The following is a 17,500-nucleotide window of genomic DNA, read 5'->3' as shown; positions in this document are numbered from 1 at the left end:
CTGAAACTGAAATTTAAATCCATATCATTATTTACTAAATTGTTTGGAGAGCCTCTGTTTGGCTGGCATAATAATATAATATAAAAATAATCATATAATAATCATAACATAATAATCATAAAATCACCAAATTCTACCTAAAGTTCTACAACGTAAAGGTTTTAAATTCTTTAACATATAATGAGTAAATTTCAGAGTAGGGTGGAAGATCATCTTCCTCAAGCTACATCATGCCGTTAATGTATACTTTTAATTTTCACCCTTTTTTCTATTATAGAATGATTCACAGTGCAAAAAAACAAAACAAAAGCCATTTCCAACACAGACCTTCTTGTGTAATAAATCTCCACCAGAAGATAAATAGGAGCAAGTGACTGAATTAAAAGGTACTTAGCCTCGCAGAGTGCACTGTAATAGATCTAAGCAGGAGGTTTGAAGCCACGCCGTGCGTCCCCGTCCTGTGGTCAGGGGTCCCAACCCCTCAATGATCTGCCTTAACCACAGCAGGGGGCGCACAGCGGAGCGGGGCTGATTGCATGTATCTCATTAGCTGCTTCCCTCCCCCATGTGGCCTACAGTACCGTGGGAATACAGAAAGTGGGCTTTGTCTGTTCCATCCCCAAGCTCTTGTCAAAGTCTTCTTAATTAAGATTAATTACACCCTCGTGAAGATTCCCTCCATAAGTGTAGAGATAACAACGCAGTGAAATGACATTGTTTTGTTTTGCAGCTACATAATACCTGCTGAGAGAGCTGGGAACTGTGACGGGAACAGGGATTGTTTTTCCTTCAGATCAGCTCCTCAGCAAAGCGTCCCCAAAGTGGAGGCTCCTGCAGGGGGTGGGGGTTTGGAAGGAGGCTGGATGGATAGCGGATGGGGATTGGTTGGATGGATTGACGCTGGGTGGGGGTTGAATGGATGGTGGATGGGGGTTGGTTGGATGGATGCATGCTGGGTGGTGGATGGATGGTTGGTGGGGCTTGGTTGGATGGATGGATACAGGGTGGGGGTTGGATGGAGGGTTGGATGGAGGGTAGTTCGGGGTTTGATGGGGGTGGTTGGAGGGTTGGATGGAGGGTGGTTGCAGGCTTGATGGGGTGGTTGCAGGGTTGGATGGAGGGCGGTTGGGGGTTTTATGGGGTGGTTAGAGGGTTGGATGGAGGGTTGTTGAGGGTTGTATGGCGGTTGGATGGAGGCCGATTCAATGGTTGGATGGAGGGTGGTTGGATGGCGGGTGATTAGATGCGGTTGAATGGAGAGCAGTTGGAGGGTTGGATGCTGGTTGGATGGAAGGTGGTTGGAGGGTTGGATGCTGGTTGGATGGAGGGTGGTTGGAGGGTTTATGGAGGGTGGTTGGGGGTTGGATGGAAGGTGGTTGAAGGGTTGGATGGAGGGTGGTTGGGGGGCTGGGTGGGGGTTGGATGGAGGTCGGATGGAGGGTGGATGGAGGATGGATGGTAGATGGATGGAGGATGTATGGAGAGTTGGATGGAGCTTGGATGGAGGGTGGTTGTGACACGTGTGAAGTGTTGCCTCTCCTGCTGAGTTTGAATGTCCATGAAAGATTTTTCACATTATATGCACATTATAATCATATCATAACGATATTATATTCATATTATAATCATATTATATTCACATTATAATAATATTATATTCATATTAAGTTCATATCATAATCATATTATATTCACATTATAATAATATTATATTCATATTAAGTTCATATCATAATCATATTATGTTCACATTATAATAATATCATAATCATATTATATTAATATAATATTCATATTATATTCAAATTATAATCATATTAAATTCATATTATATTCACATTATCATCATACCATAATCATATTATATTCATATTATAATCATATCATATTCATATTATATTCACATTATAATCATGTTATAATCATATTATATTCACATTTTAATCATATTACAATCATATCATATTCATATAATATTCATATTATAATTATTTTATAATCAAATTATATTCACATTATATTCATATCATAATCAGATCATATTATAATCAGATTATATTACCATTATAATCATATCATATTCATATTATATTCATATTATAATGATATTATATTCACATTATAATCATATTATAATAATACTATAATCATATTATATTCACATTTTAATCATATTATATTCATATTATATTCATAGTATAATCATATTATATTATTATTATATTAATATCATATCATATCATTCATATCACAATCATATTCTATAGGATTCTATGATTCTTTGTGAATCAGTGATGAATGCAGTTTGGCAGTGTGATGCCAGTCGTAAGATTTTATGTTGTTTTTTTGTGGAAGTTGTTTTGAATTTATACAACAGTTCTCATGAGACCAAATTAAGTTTTGTTTTGGCAAAATCCCTTTAAATTCACAAAGTTTTCCATAAGTTTGCAACAGAGACGCAGCGTGGCAGGAAGGAGTGACACGAGGCTCAGTAATGATAACTTTTATCAGCTGGGATGGTTTTACACAACAATGCTCCTTTGAGCGGCTGCCTCGTCCTTCCTCCTCCGCCTGCATGTGCTTTACAGCCAACAATAAACCATTTTACTGCAAAATAAATTGGGATGATATTGAAATGCCGGCACTATATATGTCACGGAAGACATACAGTTATTTTTCAGCCGTTTGTCACATCACTGGCTTCCTCTGCTCGGTTAGATTGTCAAGGTCAGAGTTGTGCCTCCTTTACGGCTGTTTGATCACATGCAGATTTATACTGAGCGCTGCCTTGGAGGTTTGCTGCTAAAAACACATTGATTTGAGGTCAAACTTCAGCCCCTGCTTTCCTATTAGAATACATTTGCTGTATTGCATATTTTCTATATTATATATTTTGGTAAAAGAAATGCTTCTAGAATTCCATTATTAAATACTTTAGGTAGCCTACATAATATTATGGTAATCATGTGTCGGAAAAACACATAAACATTTTACTGTTTAGCTGGGATTTGAGACTTTGCACTGATGGGATTTCTTTGCAATAACTGACAAAGATAAAATGAATAATAATAATAATAATAATAATAATAATAATAATGATAAAAAGATAAAAGTCAAAAGCTTTCCAAGTGAAAACTTGGAGGGAGACGTTGACACAGCAAGGTGACTTTTAATCGGCGTTCTGCTGATGAAGGCACGCTGGCTGCAGGGACGGCAGCAGTGACCACGCTGTGTTCACCTCACAATGTGCAGAGTCAAAGTTTGTAAATAACAGAAAGAAAAAAGGTGCACACCCACAGCGGTGGACGGGCATATTCATATCATTTTAAAATGATATTGTTTGGTTCTCTAACAATGATGCTCATAAGAGGAGGGTTATCATATTAATACCGGTTAAATAAACAAATATTACATACACTGTGGTATGCAAATAATGATCTGTTTACATTTGTGAGTCCCGACAAAATATTTTCTTATGCAATGCAAAAATCAGTGTTATAAGTTATTAATGAAAATGGACAGCTGATGAAGTCATGGGGAGGGTCAGGGATATTTTAAAACCTCTTTGTCAGAACTATGAAAACAATCTGCATAATTTACATTACTTACTTAGATGCCAGCAAAGCTTACGCTCAAAGTAAAGAAGTTTGTTTTCTCCTGTTTGTGCCTATTAGCAACAAATTAATGAATCTCCTCCCAAAGCCCAAATGAGCCACAAGCTGTTACTGCAGCGAGCAGCACAACGCACAGGAAGGACCAGGAAGCTCCATTACTTTCACAAACACTCTCACATTCTGTTGCAACAGCAGCGCCTGGATTCGCTTTATAATTTATTCAGAGTCTGTTGGAAATGTTTTGTCCTGGATGCACGGGAGAAAGCGATTATGGGATGGCTTCCGCTCCCCGCCACCAGGGGGAGGGAGGTCACAGAGGGCCTCCGAGAGACGTAGGAGCAAAGGATGTACCGAGGACCTTGAATTAGAAATCGGCGACGAAGCAGCAACTTTACACACGTGGCGAAGAACGGCATCCAGACCATAATGTCGGGGATCTTTCAAACGGGTTTTGCTCTCCGCTGCCCCCCCCCCCCCCACCCCCGGTGCCAGTCATACCATGCCATGCGTCCAGCTGGAGTGTTTCCACATTCCTCTTTCCATTAATGATGTGAAACTCAGGCTCCTCCATTTGAAGCTGTTTGTTTAGTTGTTTGTCAGCACAGCGGAGGAGATGTGCGTTTCCAAAGGGGAGAATACACACCGCGTTGCCGTGGCGACCATTGATGTGCTAATGTGTTCATTTGAATATTTTTAAGAGGATCAACTCAGATTACGCCAAAGTTTAACAGAGATAATTCGGTGGCTTGTGTAGCAGCTTTGTTTGCGAGGTGCATCATTCAGTGCACGTCGGAGCACATCAGCCACACACACGAGCAACGGCGTCAAGTTTACCGAGAGAGAAAAGGCAAAGTTTGCACATTTTCTTTCTGCCCGGATAATTATGTTGGAACAATAAGTGTAATTCTTTAAACACAATGCCCATTTAAGAGTTTATATCCTTGGCTAACAAAGACGAAAGCATCGATGTCGGTGGAAGAAAAATCCCTAAAGCTCTTTTTTCCGGTTTTCCCGTTTCATAACTCTCACTTTTAAGGAAAGAAACATCCGACACCGTCGCATCCAGCGGATGTATTTGCTCTCCGTCTTGCATTATAGATAAACGCACCATGGAGACCCCCCAGTATTCGGGACAAGGGAGAAGAGCTTAAATATTTATGCCTGAGCCTCCGGAGGCCCGCTATTAGTTGTAAAATGTTTTACTTTCTGGGTCTGTCACTCTGCCCGGCTCCCATTAACAACAGGGCCGACAGGGACCTCTGGGTCAAACACTTTGAGACGACAAAGGGCCCCGATGAAATCACTCAGCGAGACCCAAATTACTTCTGTGTCATTGCTGAACAATATTTTCTCCCCAAAGCATTCCTCCCTCTGTTGACGCCGTGACCCTTTCCGCCGCATATGGAAAGGAGTGTTTGTGTGCGGTGCTGGGGGAAGGAGGCGACAAGAAGTTCATGGACAATGTTGCCGGAGAGCGGTGTTAACCCCCCCTCCCCGCAGGGGGGCCGCCCTCCCCCAGTTTTGTTGTGCATTGTGAGAAAAGTTGATAAAAGCAGGTTGTAAATGGAGATGGGGAGCTGCAGATGAACATGTCGGGGTGGAGCGCCCAAGCAGGAAATCCAAACATACAAGACCTTAAAGGGAACTCGCAAAAGAGTAGAAGGAGAAAAGGAGCCGAGTTCCTCCCCAACGAGGGTCTCCAGCAGAGGGTCTGGAAACCACCTGTTTGGGCTTTGCTTTATATGTGAGGAAAAAGTATATTTACTAATTCAGCCATTTGGTCAGTTGGACCTAATGTGCAAGAGCGGAAATATAATAATGATGAAATGAGTAAATATATTTTGTCGAGTGATTTGTAAAATGTGAGTTTTTCGGTGGATTGGAAAGCAAAAGAATATAATCAACGACACCGTCGCTGACCGGCTTTGGCTTCCGATCGCCTTCCCCGCTCACATGATTTGGCTGTTTCCAAACGCTTGGAAACCTTTCAGGACGCACCAGCCTTCCCAGGGACTTTATCTTTTTTGCAGAGATTGACGTTTTGAGCTCGCTTTTGAGAGCTTTAGACGTATGTTGGGACAATTGGATGAGCTGCAAACAGCCTCAGAAAGGCCTCTAAAGGAATGAAGCGGCAGGGAAGTCCCAAACCCCCTCTCGGCCCTGAGTGGGTGGTCCTTTCACTGTGGGTAACTGTGCAGTCGCCAGGAATCCGCGCGGAGGTTTTGAGGAGCGGCTCTCCTGATCCAACATTCAGCCACCGGCCATACATCCACAGAATTAGATTCATGCTACACTGACTTTATTTAAGCTGCGAGCGCTGGCAGCCGCAGCAGCAAATGACAGCCAGCTCCTGGGCCTTTCTGTGGATTAAAGGATGATTCAGGAGAGGGAGGCCAAACGGCTTAAAAAAGAATCCATTCAGGGTGAAAGAAGTCTGCAGTTTATCTGAAAAGAGTAACTGAGACTCACAGAAGTTGCCAGAATGTGTTGATCATTGTAAACGTGTGTGAGATTGACAGAGAAGCAGCCGCTCTCCCACACGGTTTCAATGTAAATACTGCAGAACAAGTAGGGAATTTAAAACCTTCATTCTCCTGAAATCTCAGAATATGGGATGCAAATGAGAAATAAACATTAATGTGTAACTTCAGATAATTTTATAAATAAATAAATATACAAACAAACAAACAAATAAATATATATATATATATATATATATATATATATATATATACTCACACTTACTCTACACGCCGTTTTCTCATACAGAGGCTGTAAAACAAAAACTAATTATTGCTGAAAAAAAAAGAAAATTCGTATTTCTCTCTCAATCGACTTCGTCTCCTTTTAGTCGTACGCCCAGTTATCAAATATCACAGGTGTGATGTGTTTGCGGTAATACCACGGCACGGCCTTCATATTGGGGCGGTGGGAATCGTGTTAGGTTAACTTAAAATCCAGCGGTAAACAAACTTCTTCTCTTTGAGCAGGTTTAGGGGCCCTTCCACAATGCCACACAGGCCCCGGAACAAAAGGCAGCCAGCCTATCGGCCAAGCACACTACAACTGTTTAAGTTGGCCCCACAAGTCATACATTTCAATGGTTTCAAAGAGACCTCCAATTAAAAGCAACAAAAAATGCCCTTTGAATACGAACTAACACAATTAAAAGTACTTCATGAGTGCATTAGTGGAATAAGTTGTGAATTAGCACTTTGAATACACAAGGTTCTGATTTTTTCCTGAAACCCTTTCACTCATTCAGGAAGCCAAAGGAAAGAGGTCTTTTTGATGTCGGCCGCTCCCCTTTCTCTTTCTCTTTCTCTTTCTCGGGGCCAAAGAAGATTGAGTCGGCCTAATCTGCTCCTTGTACATTTGAATGTCTTCTGCAAAGAGCTCATCCTGGCTGCCTGATAAAGGCCCAGGTGCAGAGACAGTGGCTGCTCCCTACTTCATCTCTGTGGGAGCTGCAGATCATGGGGTGAAGCCCGTCCTTTGAAGATATAGACTTGCTTTCCTTCCTGACTTGTGGCCGCCGGGGCAAGCCCTCGCCAACCCCGCACATCGGCCCGACCGCACCGGCGAGGGCTTCAGGAGGAGCTTGACCCTCAGCTTGGCCACATGCTCGAGGGCCTCCAATCAAATGGCACAACACACACTCCAAGCAACAAGGCGCCGATTGTCAGAGGTCAAGAGGACAGAGACAGAGTCTGAGCTGAGATCATGTCCATTACATCAATGATAAAAATCAATTCAAATACCCGACCCCTCAATTATGGTGTTAATAACGATACTATGGTTGAACAAGACGTGTGAAGGACATGGTCAATATCTGCTGCTCTTCCATCCACCACCACAGGTTTTAGAAAAGCCTTTTAACCATCAGCTATCATGCTATTTCCTAACGTCTCCATTTATATAAAGATGGATTGACATTGAATGAATCTGGGTAAACTGCAAATTGAACTACTTGACACATATTGCATTGAGGTGGTGCTTGCATAGACCGTAATCATTGGCTTTCAAATGTCCACCACACTGTCATCTAAGGAGGCCAAAGGAAAGACATTAGTGGGCTGTCGCTTGCGGCATTTGAAAGGCTCATTACGGTTTCCGGTTTAGGAGGGAGGGGAACCCTGCGATGCTCACCGCAGCACAGTGCCTTGCATTCCTCTGTTTGTTATTTAGATGTGTATTTACTCTTGTTGTCAGGCTGAGGCCTTGAGCGCAGCGGTGCTTTGTTTCATGGGTTGGCCAACAAAAAGCTGCAGGGAGCAGCCTGGTGGGGCATTTAGCCCAACCCAGTCTGAGAAGGAAAGGAGAGAAGGGCTTTCAGCAGGCAGTATACCACCGAAGAAGAAGAACTTTATGAAAATGAACCACCAGAGAACACTGTTGTCTGTATATCAATACGAAGAGTCTTCATAACATCCAGAAAAGGAAGTTGAACATAGCAGGAAGGGAGGGAGGGGAGCTTCCACACACCTTCACACAAACTAAAGAAATGTGTCTTTCTATGTGACGCTTGTAATGATCACGTCCATTTGCTTGAAAGGTTCCCTTGCACTGTAAGTATACAGGCACATCAAAAAAGACGGTATGCTCTAAATGATGAAAGAACTTGCAAGAACATTTCCCAGAATGCAAAGTGCATTCACAACAATTACAGTGACGAAATGAACCGGAAAAGAAAGTTTCCTTTGCTGATCCACCGTGGGACAACCCTGTCGATCCTGTGATCTTTAGACCGGTTCCTGACAGGAGAAGTTGTCTTACTGCTCAAAAAGCGCCGCTTCATCACAATTACACTGGTGCCTTAACAGCAGAGAATCTGTGGATCTCACTGAACGCACACCAAGCTCAAGGCTCTCGATGATCTTTGTCCACCAATTCCTTTTGTTATGTGGAGCTCATATACCTGACCGAACACCCGACCACACGTCGTACCACACACCCGACAGTACAACTGACCGAAGACCTGGCCAAACACCTGACCACACACCCGATAGTACAACTGACCGAACACCTGACCGAACTCCTGACCATACACCCGACAGTACACCCAACAGTACACCTGACAGTACACCCGACCACACACCTGAACATACACCCAACAGTAGACCCAACCGTACACCGGATCACACACCAGACAGTACACCCAACAGTACACCTGACTGAACACCCGACCAAACACCCGACCGTACACCTGACAGTACACCTGGCTGAACATCCGACCACACACCCGACAGTACAACTGACCACACACCTGCCCAGACAACCAACAGTACACCCAACAATACACCTTACCGAACCCCCGACCACAACCGACTGTGCCCCTGACGGTACACCCGACCACACACCTGACCAAACACCCGACAGTACACCTAACTGAACACCCGACCACACACCCGACCGTTAAACTAACCGAACACCTGGCCGAACACCTGACAACACACACTACAGTACAACTGACCGAACACCTGACCATACACCCAACTGTACACACGACAGTACATCTGACCGAACACCCGACCACACACCCGACAGTGCCCCTGACGGTACACCCGATCACACACCTGACCATACACCCAACAGTACACCTGACCCGACCTTCTCAGTGGGTGGGAAAATGCATTCTCCTTTTTGATGCCATGTCGGAAGTCGCTGCCAGAGCGTTCTCTGCAATCAGGAGGAGCCTTCAAAACATTTATGCTTAAATGAAAACTTAATAAGTAACATGAATCACCGAGATACAGTTAATAAACTTTCATGTATTTGTGATGACTTGTGGATTATTTTACTTTGCTCTAGTTTTTTACAGTTAATAGGAAAAAATGGAATTGAGTGTGTTCCTGCTCTTGCTGTGCCATCTATTTCATTGTGTTTCATCATAATCTTTTCTGCATTTGCTAATGAACTTAACGACCTAAATAAATTCCACGGGCAGAATATGAGAGGAGCATGGCTTCTTACACTTCATCACAGAATCATTTGTCAAACCGTGACATGGATCATTTTCACCTGCACAAGAAGATTCTCAGCATCCGCTATTTAACTATTAAGATAAAAACATCAACTCACCTCCAGGGCGCTTGAAGAAAAATACCCTACATGCACAGAGGCATATCAAGTCCCAGCGATATTAGCGATCCCAGATATTATGGGACAGCTCCTGCTTGTTTTGTTCTTTGATTGAAAACACGAAGCATTAGGAGATAAAGTAATTATAGCTTAAGGAACCAAAGAACCTTGAGTTGTTGTCTCACAACCGAATGTTACATCATTCACAAAGACTGCAGCTTCCCAATGGTATCACACGTTCTCAACGCCTGTTGCAACCACACAGAGTATTCTTTAATCAAATGTTAAACTTGGGCTGAAAGTAGCACAAATCACTTTTTAAATAATATGTGTCCTCTGCAAGGTGTCGGCAGCTGTGCGCTCCCTGCCCGTGATCCACACCGCCATTGACTTCCTGAGATTTGAATTAATTACTTGCTTCACAAGAGAAACTGGATTGCAATGGAACCCCCTAAGAAGTCTCCTCATTCTAAGGAAACTGCCCCATGGACTTGCAGATGGTTTCACTGAGATGTGTTTCCCATAGAGAACAATTACACTGGGGATTGTTGCGGCGCTGGCATGAACCTGGCGCGCAGTCTCTATTCGGAGCGTTTTAAAACAGCCATAGGGGAGGGTTGTGACTTAACATAAATTAGACCACCAGGGAATCGGGCAGATCTGAAGTGGCGGAAGGGCAATATTGCAGATAAATGCACTACGGTGAAAGCTTCTGCACCCGAGGGCCGGAGGACAAAAGTCCTACTGTGACACCTTGACTGAAACCTCCTTGATGTGCTTGATAAAAGTGATCAATATCCCTCTCTCAGGTGTCCTCCAAAGATGGATATTCACACCGTTTGGTCACCTAAGTCAACAAGATGGGACAAAACAGTGAAATAATTTATATTTAAACAAATGACAATAGATGCAGTTGGGGGCTGAATAATCCGCAGCAGATTAAACTGGTTGTGTGTTTGTATTCCTTTGCCTTTGATTGGCTAAGACCTTGCGTTCTCAGATAGGTCTGGTGAGTGGCAGCCGCCCGGGTTTCCCAGTGAAGAGTACACTTCAGCTGTGATTAAGCATCCAGGAACGCAGAGGTTACCAGTGGCTGCTAATTAACCCCACATTGTGTCCACTAACAAAGAAACAAGGGAACAAAGTGGGATTTCAATGCACGAGATTATCACAGCGACAATGAGCTCAGCGCTGGATCGTGCACTTAATGGGGATTTTCACACTGGCCATGACAACACCAGATCAGATCAAAGACGGCTGAAGTTAAATTAACAGAACAATGGAAGCCTTGTTATGCAATGACAAGCAGCCATCTGGGCCTCGCAAAGCGCCGGCGCAGAAGCAGATTCCAAATGCACAGCGTAAACCAGCGAGACCTGAATGCCGTGCCTTCCTCCACGACCACGCAGAGTTGGTATTTGATTGCGAGATACTTAATTGTGGCTTTGTTCTGCCAGCCAAGGGAGTAGCATCCTTCCTCAAACACGGCGAGACAAAGAGCTAATGGTCTTCCCACTCTCAGCTTGTCATTGTAGCCTCAGACTGTGTCCCGGCGGCTGAATGGCAATTACCGCCGACTTCCTTTCCAGAGAGGAGGCCGGGGCTGCGAGCGGGTGCCTGACCCTGCGCTAACCAGAGGGGACAGACAGAAGCTGTCAAAACGCACACCTCTCCCCGGTCCCCCGGGGGGCGAGGCTCCCCGGTTGCTGCCCCGCGGGGCCCGCCGCACGTTCCCGCTAATCACCCCCATCCAGTCCGTGGGGGGGGGGGGGGGGGGGGCGGCCGCTCCTCTCACCTCCGGTGCGAGAGGCACCTTTGAAGTGCAGCGCCGAGCGTGGCTTTACGGCCGCGGGACGACGGCCCAAAGAGACGCGCTGAAACCAACAGAATCTGTGAGAGTTGTAACACCTGACGGCTAAAGCACTTGAAAACAAAAACAGGCCGGTGTCAAAATGGTTAAGTACGTTCATTAAAGACGCTTGTTTGTCCGAGCGATGGAGGCGGCTTCCCTCTTTAAGCCGTAGGAGCAAACATTTGGTCAAACTCCGGCTGCAGGTTTCCTTCTTTGAACGCGATATTGAAGCATCGTCGCAGGTGCCAGCTCAGCAGAACGTGGCGTGGGAAGGTTGGAGCCGCGGCTCCACGTCCAGAACGCAGCTCAGTACGACCAAACCCTCAGAACCATCTCAAATCACACGGACATGAAACCAAGACGCACGGCGCCAAAGCTCACACATACATATTTTTTGTCTACATTTGTCCCACCTTATATATGAGGCGACGGTGGCGCAGGAGGCGGCGCGGGTCGTCCATTAATCAGGGGGTTCCTGGTTTCTATCCCCGACTCCTCCTGGCAGTGCGTCGAAGTGCCCTCGAGCAAGGCACTGAACCCTTAACTTGTCCTGATGAGCAGGTGGCGCCTTGCACGGTGGCCGCCGCCATCGATGGATGAATGTGAGGCGTGTGCTGCGAAGTGCTTTGAGTGGTCGCAAGATTAGAAAAGCGTTTCTATAATTTTCAGTCCATTTGTAAAAGTGGATATCAGTCTGAGGTACTGATGACGGTGTTGGGGAGGGTGGAGGTTCACGAAGCGGGTGTCCTGCGATGGACGACTGCTCCACCATGCCACAGGCTGCTTGGACACAACAGCCTGGGAGGTCAGGAGCAAATCAAAAAGGACAAATCCACGAGATGAGGTGACTTCACGGCCGCTCATGACGTCGAAGCAGGAATCAGTGAGGATTGAAATCAGGGAAATGGAAATGCAAAATCATTGTTTACTACTACTACTACTAATACTACTACTACTACTACTACTACTACTACTACTAATCTACTTTTTCCCTGTCAGAGTTGAAATCCATCTCAGTCAGATCAGTGTGGAGCTGAACTGGATTTGGTGAAAACATAATTTTGTCCTGGAAGCAAACAATGAAGGTTTGTTCATCAGATCCAGGAACCTCCACGTCCAGCAGCAGAAACCAAAACAACCAAGAGCTGAGCTTGACGACCGAACAACAGACCAAGTGTTTTATAAACATGTAAACAACATCGACAATGACAACAACAACGACAAAAAACAACGACGACAACAACGACAACAACGACGACAACAACAACAACACCGACAACGACAACAAGAGTTTTTAAATGAGCTCAACCTCCTCAGAGGAAATGCATAAAAACAGCAATTAAACATTCTTCTCATTCCTCAACTTCACAACAGACCACCTGTGACTGATAACTACAGACTGATAACTACAGACTGATAAGTACTGACTCATAAGTACAGACTCATAAGTACAGACTCATAAGTACAGACTGATAACTACAGACTGATAACTACAGACTAATAACTACAGACCGATAAGTACAGACTGATAACTACAGACTGATAACTACAGACTAATAACTACAGACCGATAAGTACAGACTGATAACTACAGACCGATAAGTATAGACCGATAAGTACAGACTGATAACTACAGACCGATAAGTACAGACTGATATCTACAGACAGACTGATAAGTGCAGACCGGTAAGTACAGACCGATAAGTACAGACCGATAAGTACAGACCGATAAGTACAGACCGATAAGTACAGACTGATAAGTACAGACTGGTAACTACTCTACAAACTAATAAGTACTGACTTATTACTACAGACTGATGAGTACAGACTGATAACTACACTACAGACTGATAAGTACAGACAAATAAGTACAGACTGATAACTACACTACGAAATGATAAGTACAGACTGATAACTACAGACTGATAACTACAGACTGATAACTACAGACATATAAGTACAGACTGATTACTGCAGACTGATAACTACACTATATACTGATAAGTACAGACTTATTACTACAGACTGATAAGTACAGAATGATAACTACACTACAGAAAACTACAGACTGATAACTACAGACTGATAAGGACAGACTGATTGCTACAGACTGATAACTACAGACTGGTAACTACACTACAAACGGATAAGTACAGACTTATTACTACAGACTGATAACTACAGACTGATAAGTACTGAGTGATTACTACAGACTGATAACTACAGACTGATAAGTACAGAGTGATTACTACAGACTGATAACTACAGACTGATTACGACAGACTGATAACTACAGAATGATAACTACACTACAGAAAACTACAGACTGATAAGGACAGACTGATGACTACAGACTGGTAACTACACCACAGACTGATAACTACAGACTGATAACTATAGACAGGTGAATACAGACAGGTGAGCACAGACAGGTGAGTACAGACAGGTGAGCACAGACAGGTGAGTACAGACAGGTGAGCACAGACAGGTACCGGTGATAACAGTTGTTGTTTGGTGACTCAGTGAGTTTTAAACACTTGGTGGAGGTTGAACCACATGAAGCACAGATTCCTTCTCGGGTGGAGCCAGGAAATGGACGCTGTGTTGATGGAGTAGACACAGTGTGTTGCTGCAGGTTCCTCTGCTTCACACCCGTCAGGTGGATGTGCTCGCGCCGTCTGAGTTGTTTGTTTTGCCGCGTCGTTGTACCACAGCTGCAGGTGTGCAGCAGAGGAAACAGCCACCAGCGTGAGTGTGCCGCAGCCACAGCACGCCTGCTTTATGCCTGCTTTACGCCTGCTTTACGCCTGCTTTACGCCTGCTTTACGCCTGCTTTAGGTCTCGTCCACCGTCCATTATTTGGCTGCAGTGGGTGTCGGCTGGAGGCCCGGTGAGTCTGTGGCCTCATTCTGTCAGACCACAAACAGAGAAAGAAACCTGCTTTTTTTTTGTACCTCCTCACACCAAAGACTGATATTTTTCAAAGGCCGGAGCAATAAAAAACCTCCTGACAACGTGTTTTCTGTTGAAGCATAAATACACAAGATAAACGCACAAACAAACAAACGGTGTTTGAGCAAATCCTGACAAACTCCAAGCATTGTGCATTGAAAGCTCCCGGCTTGGGTTAAGTGGGCCGAGGCCATTACCTGAATTCACCCAACAGCCCATAATTAATGCATGCTAATAACCCCGGGCATCAACTCCAACACATCCTTTTAATTAAACTACAATGGGGTGGTTTTGGATGTGGTCTGTATTTTATTGAGATGGCCCTCGAACCGACTGGAGGAAGAACAATCTCAGTCATGCGTCATTGACTGAGAAAAAAGGGGGCATCTGAATTCTCACAGCGATAAAAATAAAAAATAAAAGATAAAAAATAAATATTAAATCAAAAGTTGTGTGTTTTTTTATTGCCTTAATTTAATTTTCAAGTCAAAATATTCAGACATTTTGCAGGTAAAAGCCTGCAAAACCAACCAAATAAATCATGTGTGACATATATGAAATAATAATAATAATAATAATAATAATAACAATAATGATAATAATAATAATAATTGTTATAATTGTCATTGTTATTAATGTCATTGTTATTATTATTATGGATTAATTTCTGCATTGTTAATGGTTTTAAAATGCACCACATTCATCCAGAGGAAGCTCCATCAGGGACACATACTTAGCTCGGATTTGATCCACATTTATCCATAAAATCATCATTACAGAGGGTCAGTGTCCAATCCAGTTTTTGCTAAAATGTAGAATGTCACTCTGTCTGCACTAAAGGATACCTGTTAAATAGTTAATAACAATAGTAATAAAAATAATGATAGGAATAATGATAATAATATTAATAGTAATAATAATAATGATAGTAATAATCATATTAATAGTAATAATAATAATCATAATAATAATAATAATTATTATTATTATTATTATTATTATAGCAATAGTAATAATAATAACAACAATAATAATAATTATAAATAAAATCAAATAAATCATTAATCCAACCCGTTTTTTTTCAAATTAAACATTTTGACATTTTAAGTTAAAGTTTCTGCAACCGCCAGAGTAAAAATGATTTACAAGCATTTTCTCTCATATATAATAAAACGTTTTTATTTTTTGTTTGTATTTCAGAAATTCCTTTTCAGAACTATAGTTTCAATAACATTAAATTATGTTGAGTTAGATCCAGAAGCCGTCGATGATCAATGTACCCGACATAATGTATATGCAGTTAGAATGGTAGTTTTTCAATCATCAATTGCATCTATAATGTACAATAAATGACAAGGCATTGAGTGGGTTCTTTTTAGATGTCGGTGGCCACCTGTCACAGCAAATTAAATGATCAGATTAAAATTGACAAGGTTGTCTCTCTATATTTCTAATCACCCAAAGTCAACATGAATGTTGTGCACACAAACACACAAAGGAGCTGAAAAACCAACAGTGGGTCCCGGCTCCTGGTTCCCACTCAGCGATGTGCTGCTGAGAAATCGGCCTTTTTGTCTGGTGGAAAAAAGGCTAAATCTACACCGGTGGCCCGGAATGAGCCTCATTGACGCCCTGCATTGAATCCGGAGACGGAATTAAAATGTGTTTGTTTAAAGCCTGTTGCACGCACATCGGCGTGCGTGTGCTTTCATCTCCAGACCTGAGAGTGTTTAAAACTTGAATCTTACATTTTAGTTTTAGCTGTTCGTATTGAGAACATTTTGCCTCTTTGCATTTATGTTTTAATGCATCAAATGCAGCAATGCATTTCCATTCCATCACTTCTCTGGGAACTTGTGATAAATGCAATTCAACGGATTAAGATTTGATAGAAAATAAACAGGATCAGCGATAGGATCCAGGCCCAGGTCTGTAATTCCTCTTATTTTCGGGGTTTGTTTTGTCGGGGCTGCAGCTTGATGAATGAGCCCAGTGTGCAGCAACACGCAGCGACTCCTGCATCCTAATAGTCTCTATTCACTCATGCGAAGTGTTCCGGATTTCATTTAATTCTGAATAAATCCAAGTAGCGAGATGGTTTAGTTAAAAAACATTCTGAGAATCAAGCGTCTACATTTATTTTTCTCAGAGAATAATAAGAATAATAATAGACGACGAAAACATATCCCCAAATCACACAACAATAATAATAATAATAATAATAATAATAATAATAATAATAATAATAATAATAATAATAATAATAATAATAATAATAATAATAAATTGCGGAAAAATATCCAAAAACACCGTCGTTGTTTACTTCAATTTTAATGAGAAAAATAATTTGATGACCATTTTTTTTCCAATTCAACCCAGAGTTTGGACAGTTTTAAAAAGCTCGCATGCTTTCAAAAACAAATGTAAAAAATGCAAAGAAAAAAAAGAAACAAACATAGAAAAATAAAACAACAACAACAATAACAGCAATATCAACACAAACTGAGAACGCATGCTTTACCACATGGTCACCACGGATTTTAAATAAAACGCTTCACAGGACAGTGTTGTTTTTTTGTTCTGGAAAATATAGATATCTAAAAGTTAAAAGTAAAAAGTGCATTTAACAACATTTCAATATCAGTATTTGCAATATTCACATCTTGCAGCTGGGAAAGAATCTTTCCAAATTGGAAGATTTGATGAAATGTCATCGTGTCATTTCAGATCCAAACCTCTGTCTGGTCACTCCAGTGACTAGAAACAGAAGCGAGCGGGTCTTCTCGTTGCCATCTCACTGAAGATCCACTTTTAACAACTGTCATTATCCCAGAAGACTTGGCTATAGAATGAAAGTCAACAGCGACGCCAGAACAACCATGAACCCCTCGAACAACCACGTACCATCATAAACTAAAAATAGAAATAGCAAATAATTTATATATTGAAGAGCAATATTTCTGTGCTGGACTCCAGGACATTTAAAGCGACACATTCAGTA

The sequence above is a fragment of the Zeus faber genome (assembly GCF_960531495.2).
Source record: "Zeus faber genome assembly, chromosome: 6".
Taxonomy (NCBI): Eukaryota; Metazoa; Chordata; class Actinopteri; order Zeiformes; family Zeidae; genus Zeus; species Zeus faber.
Note: the sequence above shows the minus strand (reverse complement) of the source record.